The sequence below is a fragment of the Coffea arabica genome, chromosome 10c (genome assembly GCF_036785885.1).
Source record: "Coffea arabica cultivar ET-39 chromosome 10c, Coffea Arabica ET-39 HiFi, whole genome shotgun sequence".
In the NCBI taxonomy this organism is placed as follows: domain Eukaryota; kingdom Viridiplantae; phylum Streptophyta; class Magnoliopsida; order Gentianales; family Rubiaceae; genus Coffea; species Coffea arabica.
The window spans coordinates 7,482,081-7,490,597 of NC_092329.1; the positions used below are offsets into that span (position 1 = coordinate 7,482,081).

Consider the following 8,517-nt stretch of genomic DNA (forward strand, 5'->3'; position numbering starts at 1 on the left):
TGTCCAGAGTTTCTCCAAAATCGATGATGAGTACTGCATGGGCACATATAAATACTACTCCAGTTGTATGTACGCCATACTATATTTTATGTACGACATTGACGAAATCTCCAATGGCCTGTGGCCTGGATGCGCATGTTTGTCATTTCATTGTTGTAACTTGGTAAAAGCTTTCGTTGTTGCAGGTAGGAGATGATGATATACATTACAGCTTTATCTATATATGATCAAATATACATTATGAACAGCTTTTTTTTTTCCTTGAAAAGTTGCTCTTTGAGGCCACCATAGGCACACGCACGCACGTAGCATGGAGCGAAAGAAAAAAGGGAAGAGAAAGCAGGCGGAAGCAAAGCAAAATGAGGAAAGGGGTGGGAGTATTGGCCATTGGGGGAGGGCTGTGGTGGTCATTATCTAAGCTTGTTGCCAGCGTTAGGGACGAGGAGACAGCTAAAGGGTCCTCTTAGTTTATGTTGAAGTTCACTGTACAAGTCCGTGAACTGGCAGTCCTCTCCACGTGGGGTCCTGTCATGGTTCTTTGAGAACTATGAGCTGGATTTCATCTGCCTTCTTTTACCCCTTCTCCGGTCTAGGGTTTCTGCAAGATCGAGGCGTGTGTACTGTATAGTTTTTTTTTTTTTGATAATACTGTATAGTTAGGTAATAACTTAAAAGTTTAGTGCGACTATTATACATGGTTGTTATATTTCTACTAAAATTTAGTGTATGTTTACGAATTAAGTTGTATTTATATGTTGAATTGATCCAGGCAAATAAAATTTAGACGCACAATAAAGTTATATGATAATACACTAAATTATGTAAAAAAAAAAAAATAACAACAAATCGTATAATCGGGCAAAAAATCCCAACGGTAGCTATCATTCATATAGTTTTTACAATTATCAGATCAATAGCATCATGCTAATGATAGCCTTAATGGCTTACTTTAAATGAAAATGATTAGGATTAATTGTGGAGCACATATTTCAATGAGTGACAAAATTTGTTGTATTTAAACACGCTATATATGATCTTAGTATCGATATTTATTATATTAATACATACATCAATTGATTGTCATATATAGTATCAACATTAGAAGTGAAACTGACAGTGGTGCTGAAGTCCTGAACACCCCTTCTCCAGTCTCCACTCTTCCTCCCCATCCTACTACTCCTAGCAAAAGCTCCCAGCCTCTCATACAAGGATAAAAGTCAGGCATATTGGCAATGCAATTGTTCCCAATTTAATCTGCATAAGCATGCAAAGTTTTTTATTTGTTGTACAATCAAAAGAATAATTTGTACATATGCAATATATACAAGTTAATTTTTCTAGTAGTTAACTCGGACAAAATGGTTTAATATATAGAATCTCGAAGCTTATTTTGTGAAGGAGTCACATTCAAATTTTGAATTGGAATTATCGACTAGGAATGAAATCTCTCAATTCTGTCAAAGAACGAGTCCCTAGCCATAAATTGCTGGAAGACAACTGCATGAGAAGCCGCTCTGGCTTAAAAAAAAAAAAGCACACTCTGCTCTTTTATTTCTGGCATACATATTACGCATGGGTGAGTCCCACGCCCACTAGCAGTCTTAGCTCCATTTCCAGCAAACAAAGACCAACTAATCGATGAGATGATTTGGCTTTTTAATTTTATAAGGCTGCAATTTCCTTTTTTGAGTGGGAGAAGGCTGATTCCATTTTCCACATTCTGATATCTGATATCTCATTTCTTCAACTAATTAGGGTGTCCGGGATGAACCCTTTTTTCAAGGGAAAAAAAAATCACCAAACACTTCCATCTTTGTACAAATTTGCATAATGATGCCAAAGGTTATTACCCGTAAAGATGTGCTGAGTCGTTGACAGTTATTTACGAGTAGCATCTTATAGAGTCTAAGGGGCAGAAATACACAGTTGCTATCAGCAACTTTTATGGCAATTATAACGGTTGCTCAAGAATTTGAGCAACATCCACCACGGTTTTACATCATTATGTCTCTGTCTAGTGTCTACCAACTACCCTCCTTTGATACAAAAACAAGCAAAGAACTCAAAAAAAGAGTCACAGTTGATTTAAGGGTTATATTATTGTTCGATCTTAGCCAAATACTAGTTACTTATCTGGATTCCACTAATTAGAAAAATATTTATTACCAAGAGAGAAAAAAACAAAAAAGTTCGATTGAATGACACTATCTATAGTCGTGCCTTCCACTTAAAATCTTTGGTTCGATGGAACAAATATATAGTTCGGTCTTGCTTGTAGACTAAATCACGTTTATCCTTATCCCACCTTTTCTTTGCTTTGAAATTAAGCATGATTTAATATGTTTTATTCCTTTTGTTTAATTACATTTCTGAATATATTGCGTGTTTCGAAGAAGATCATGGACTGAACGTTTTGTTTGATCAATTTAACAAAAGAGAAAGAAAACCAAATAAAGAAAATAGATTTGACAACTAATCGTGCCCTGCAAAATTTCCTCATTTAGCCATTTAGGAAGTGAACGTGTTTAAGCTAGTCTGAGTCTCCCATGTGAACATATGACTGTTGAATATCGGTCGGCCTGATTTTTCTTACATGGAAACGTACTTGATAATGTAGGAATTAAATTCTAGAGCCTAAATGTCGTTTGAATTTGCTAAATATTAATTACAAGTTGAATAAAAAAATACTCTTAAGTTAGTAATTGATCCATTCATTTGATGGCACCCATTGATAAGCCTAAGCCAGCAAACATTGTCGACCACCATGAGAAGATTGATTGCCAAACTCGAAATGTTCCTGACCAAGGGACATCCTATTTCTTCATTTGTGTGGAACAGGGAAATATGGGCTCCAATTGCCTTCTGAGCTAAGAGCCACAATATTCATTTGATCAAGAAGTTCAGCATCCAAATTTGCTAAAGCACAATCTAGTTGAAGCATACGTTTGCCATCCACGAATTGAATGAGAGCCATTTCAAATCAACTCCTCACTCAAAGGCGGAAAACCCTTGTTATGTACGCTTGGCAAATGGACAATTTGTAGCCTAGCTATGTGATTAATTTCCATTATTCAGCAAAAGACTAATGCTCCCTGCACTATTTTATAAACTTTTCATGCAAAGGATTTGGTGTATGGTCTGTCAAGGATTAGAAGTGGTGATCATCAGAATTGTTTCGGGCACATGGCACTCAATAAAAGATAGGGTAACATGTATTTGCCTCCCCTAGTGCTATACGTTTTGTGGCTGGGTGCATCCGGGGCCTTAAATGTTTTTCTTATTTACTTTCATTTTGAACATGATCTATCCTCAATATTTTGATTTTCTTTTTCTTTTTTTTTTTTGGTATTAAGTCCTCAGATAATTATGGTAAAATATGGGTATTTCAGTTTTTTAACGGATTAATATTTCCTACACTGACAGTGTATACACCGTCAGCATTAGATGAATGACAAATATGCAAAATTTGAATTTGAAATCTAATTTTCGAATATGTGTCACGAATCCAATAGTGATAGTGTATTCACTATCAATATATATATAATTTATTTTTTTTTAATTGGTAGAAAATTGTTCCACCCCATGAGTTAGACTTAAAATTTTTTTTTTCCTTGACTTTTTATTACAGCAAATCGATTCCCCCCCCCCCTTCTTGGTTACTGTTTAATTTATTAACTTGCTGTTTAGATTTTAATGCTGTTAATAGTACTGTAAACCACATTATCCTTTATTATTCAATAAATCTTTGAAGATGATGCTTGATTTATTTTGTCATTAATATTGTTAAACAACGCTAGTGAAGATTGCATGTTTTCTTTATGACAAACTGGTTGCATGATTTCTTTCCGATGAGCAGCTAAGAGAATAAAGAGTGGTATGACATTCTTGTCTTATTTAAATTGTGTAATTTTTACTCCTATCTTAATCGTTCTTTTATTATATATTAACACTCTGAGCGATTAGATACTTTATCATACTTTGGGGGAGGGTTGAGGTGAGCGGCAATATGGAAAGGATTGTAAGTAAAAAGTCATGATTTCAAGAACTTCCACTTATTTAAAAAAAAAAAAAAAAAAAAACTTTCACGTAATTTACCCAAAAAAAAACACACACACACACACACACACAATAACCAAAGAAAGAACGGAAAAAAGTAGAGTACAGGGACTGCTGCATATCCATTAAGCTCGTAGGCCGTAGCTGAGTGAAATGATGTTTAGAAATGGGTCATAAATTTGGACAACCCAATAAGCAAACAGATGATCGGGCTGAGGCAATGCTTTTTAGATCCTGATACCTAACCGCTGTGGAACCAATTTGCAAGAGGAAAAATGGAGAACTTTACTGTGGATACTAACCTATGAAGTCCAATGAGATTCGAGGAAATTTTTAGGTACCAATTTGAAAATAATTATGGATAGCAAGGCGACAAAAATCGTGAAATAATTGGACTCGATGCCGAAGGGAAATCAAAGAATACAAAGCCCAACAAGAAGTAAGGAATTTTAAATCCCACGCAAAAAAGGGCTCAAGGCCCAAATTTTTATTTTGGAGTTTTTTTGTAAGCTAATTTTTATGTTATAGTTAGGTTGAAAAATGAACCAAATATTCAATACTTGAGTTGAACTCGGTATGATAAGAAATCATTCAAATTTGATCTGTCAACTAGCCAAATCGAATTTGAAAGCGTTTTATATTCGATAATATTAAAGTTCGATTAAAGTTCATCTAATCTCGGTTCGGCAAAATAAATCAATTAAATTTAAACAAAATTTTAAATTCGTTAAAATAATTAAACAAATTTGAAGACTAGTGAGTGTAAGTGATAGATGGGTTGGATGATATGAGAGGAGAAAGTATATGTGAGAAATCTCGAATTCTAATTCGAGCCTGATAGTTACATTATAAACAAATTTAAAAAAGATAAAACTTGAACACTAGAGTTTTTTGCTTGATTAGACTCGTTTATACCCCTTGTTAGATTTCACCTTGTACAATATAATGTCATTCCATTGCATATCGAAGCACGAATATGAAATATGACCATTGAAATGCAAGTAATTTTTACCTTGGGCATAGAGCCTGAGGCAATGATTTTTCTTAGGAAACAGATAATGAAAATTGAGCAACTAGAGATCCCAATTTCTTATAAGTAATCACAAAAGTAATCAATTCAATGAGGCCTGCCTTGGATCATTGGTCTACAATGCCGGCATGCATTTGTTCCACTTCGCATTTAAAAGAACTCAAGATGGTAGGACATATTATTTTGTGCATAATAATTTTTCTCGTCTCGTGCCTGTAGTAACATTAGCATCATCAAATTAGCTACTGTTTCTGTGATTTGGCTCTAATATTGTGATGCCTGTTAAAGATGCCACAGGAAGTGAGATTTGTGAGTGAAAGCTTTCAATAAGGTTCTCTGTCACCAAAAAAAAATTTTTTTTTGGGTAAACCTTGAATTTTCTATTTCTCTTCGTTCATGTTTGTGTCGGTGAGGACAAAAAATTAATTTTCAATTTATTTATTTATTACTAAATATTATTTGCTATGTCGGACTTGAACAACAAAGGGGTGGTGGCGCAGTTGGCTAGCGCGTAGGTCTCATAGCTTCTGAGTCATCCTGAGGTCGAGAGTTCGAGCCTCTCTCACCCCAATTAGTTTTTCGCTCCCTCGCAGCTTTTTCAGCTCCAGTGGTTCAATAAGGCTACGGACACGAGGGATCTACTTTAGTCTTTTTTTCTCTTCTTCAGCAGAATACAAACAGGCCAAAAAGCACGTTGTTGTTTTACAAAAAATTTTTTACTTTTTTGGGGGAAAACGTATTCACCTTCTGTCCATCCATTGGTTTCATTGTGCAGTATGATGATAGTATCATACTGCACAATATTGGGTGGGTTGGATGGATTGTTGGATTTTAGGTATAATTGCCACCTCTAGATGATACTTTACTCATTGCTCAAGGTCCTCAGCATAGAAACCCAAAGTTTAGATTTCTGACCAATTTCTGGTGCGTTACACCCTGTAAAATGTAAGAATCGGACAAATAAATGCTCAAATAATGCTGAAATTTGAAGATTTGACAAGGTGTAAAATTGTAACCAACTAATCAGTAACAATAAATACAATGTAGAGTAAATTAAACGTATTAAGGTGTATTGATGTGGAAAAGTGAAATATTCTCTTGAAGTCCTGAGAAGTACTTTTCCAGGTTCGGCTTTTCCCCACTTTAAACAAAAATCCCAAGATGACAAATAACTGTTTGTTCTTGAGGCTGAGGATTGTTAGGCTTAGCTAACACTGGATTAAGGCTGCTGATGACTACTCGAGCTCTACTCGAGTAAAAATTATTGAATTCGAACTCGTCGGATTCTTAAAAGTTGAGTTCGAGTTCAAACAAATTTTGTTCAGTCATGCTGAATTGAGCTCAATCAAGTTTTAAAGCATGGTTTTTTTTTTTGGTAAAATTCACAATTTTTGTTTACTTGTAAATGTAAATTTGCTATAAATAATTAAAAATTATATAATAATTGCATTATTGTATAAGAATCAACGAGTATTTCGAGTTTTGATTATTTCTACTCGTACTCAACTCGAGTACCTTATCAAATAATTGGAACTCAACTCGAATTCGATCAATGTCGAGCTCAAATCGAATTTTTAACTGAGCTTCCAGCAAGTTCGAGTAAAATAGTTTAGTTAAATCATTTACACTCCTACACTGGGTGATGGCGGTGAAGGTGGCCCTCCCTGCTTCACCTTACAAAATCTTTCCTCCAGCTTCAGTACAATGAAAGAACTTTCTTGTCATAAGAAGCTCATTCAAATCATCGTATGCAAAGGTAAAATTCAAAGTCACATTGCCTACTGAATGCTGATCCTCTATTGGGAATAAAACGCGACAAGACAAAGGATAAGGTCTGTGCATGTTTTCAGGAAGTGGGACTCTCCTCAAGTACAAACTAGCCTAGACACCACCAGGGCACTGTCACAGACTAGTAGTATATGAGAAATCATGCCAACAAACTATCAAAGCCAATTAAGACGTTGGCATGACATATAACCAAATCAATCAGTATTACGTTGATGGTATTGCATTTTCAGCAAAAGCATAATCCTTTCTTTAAAAAAAAAAATAAAAAAAGTTGTCCCACCACTTTGTATCTGCATGTATATAACGAAGAATGAGCGCACTTGGCTAGTGGTCCTAGATTCCAACATTGCACAATTTTTGTTTCCTTTCTCATTCATTATGTTGCAATTGGTTGGTCTGCAAAAAGAGATTTTGTAGCTTAGAATTGCAATCACATATTTGCAGTTTTTGACAACCAGAAACAAATTACAGAGCAAAAGGAATCCAATTCAACTAACTAGTTAATCGTGGTAAGAATGAGGGATTTTGACAAAAGTAGCCGTGTATTATGTGTGTTTCTTTCTTTGGTAGCCAGCCTCTTACTGATCATGCTGATGAAGTGCAGCAATTCGACACGCACTATATGAATTACTATATGATATCCAGTCGTATTCAGGTTGATGTAGCCAGGCACGCATTAGCAACCAGCATGAAGTGGTCATGGCGGACAGCGAGAAATGCACAAAATTTCTTTCAGCCAATCCATTTTTGTTGACAAAAAATAAAGGAGCAATTATATCTGATTATAATAATAATTTAAAAAAAAAACTCTTAACTTTCCATCAGCAAGAATCATTAAGGTTTACTGATCTAATTAAGAGCAACTATCCCTCGATCTAGCTCTCTTTATACCACCAATTAGAGTGTATTCTAAAACAATTTAATGCATTTTTTGCCGCTCAGGTGATCTATATATTAGCAACTTTAACGAGTTGATGCCAGGAATATGCAAAAATGGTCGAAGTAGTTGGATAGGAGGATTGCTTCCTTGGTAAATTTAATTACTAAAAACAAGAAAATTATGATGATATTATAGATGACGGATAATATTATGTAGGGACCCTTTTTTTTCTTTTCTTTTTTCACATATTTTGTGGGCTGGTCTTTCCTTGTACTAATGTTAAATCTTTCGTTGTTTGATCAGTTAGCTAAATCTCTTAATCAGGAATAGGGAGTTGAGTCATTCATTAGTGATGTAGATGAACATGATGATGAACAATATGAAGTTGACAGCATTGTTCTCCACTACTTTGGCAGGGATAATAGGCAAGCCGAAGCTATCAATGGAAGTGGGGTATGTAAAATGATGAAACCATTCATATGTGCAGGTGAAATAAATTCGTACGTATCCAAAAATGACCAGTGAATATACCTGAAACCCATATTCAACGACACGTTGATGCATTAAATGGGATTTTTGCATCTCACCGACTCACTTTTGAGTCGAAAGTGCAGCAAAGATGAGGATTCAGAGAGGCTAAAATCATCTTGCTTGCTCGGTAATCGATCGGTTGTTTGTTTACTCCAAGCAAGGTTGCCTATGTTTAATCCTGAAATCTGAAATCCGGGCTGAATTTTGCAGGTGAGAAATGATAAGGTACTAG

General features: G+C 35.1%; 1 non-coding gene across 1 annotated transcript; it reads left to right on the forward strand.

The window, feature by feature from the left end:
* Nucleotides 1-5,571: 5,571 nt before the first annotated feature.
* TRNAM-CAU (transfer RNA methionine (anticodon CAU)) lies at nucleotides 5,572-5,656 on the forward strand. The gene is given in 2 exon segments: nucleotides 5,572-5,609; nucleotides 5,621-5,656. It is a non-coding gene; the product is annotated as a tRNA-Met (tRNA).
* Nucleotides 5,657-8,517: the final 2,861 nt, after the last annotated feature.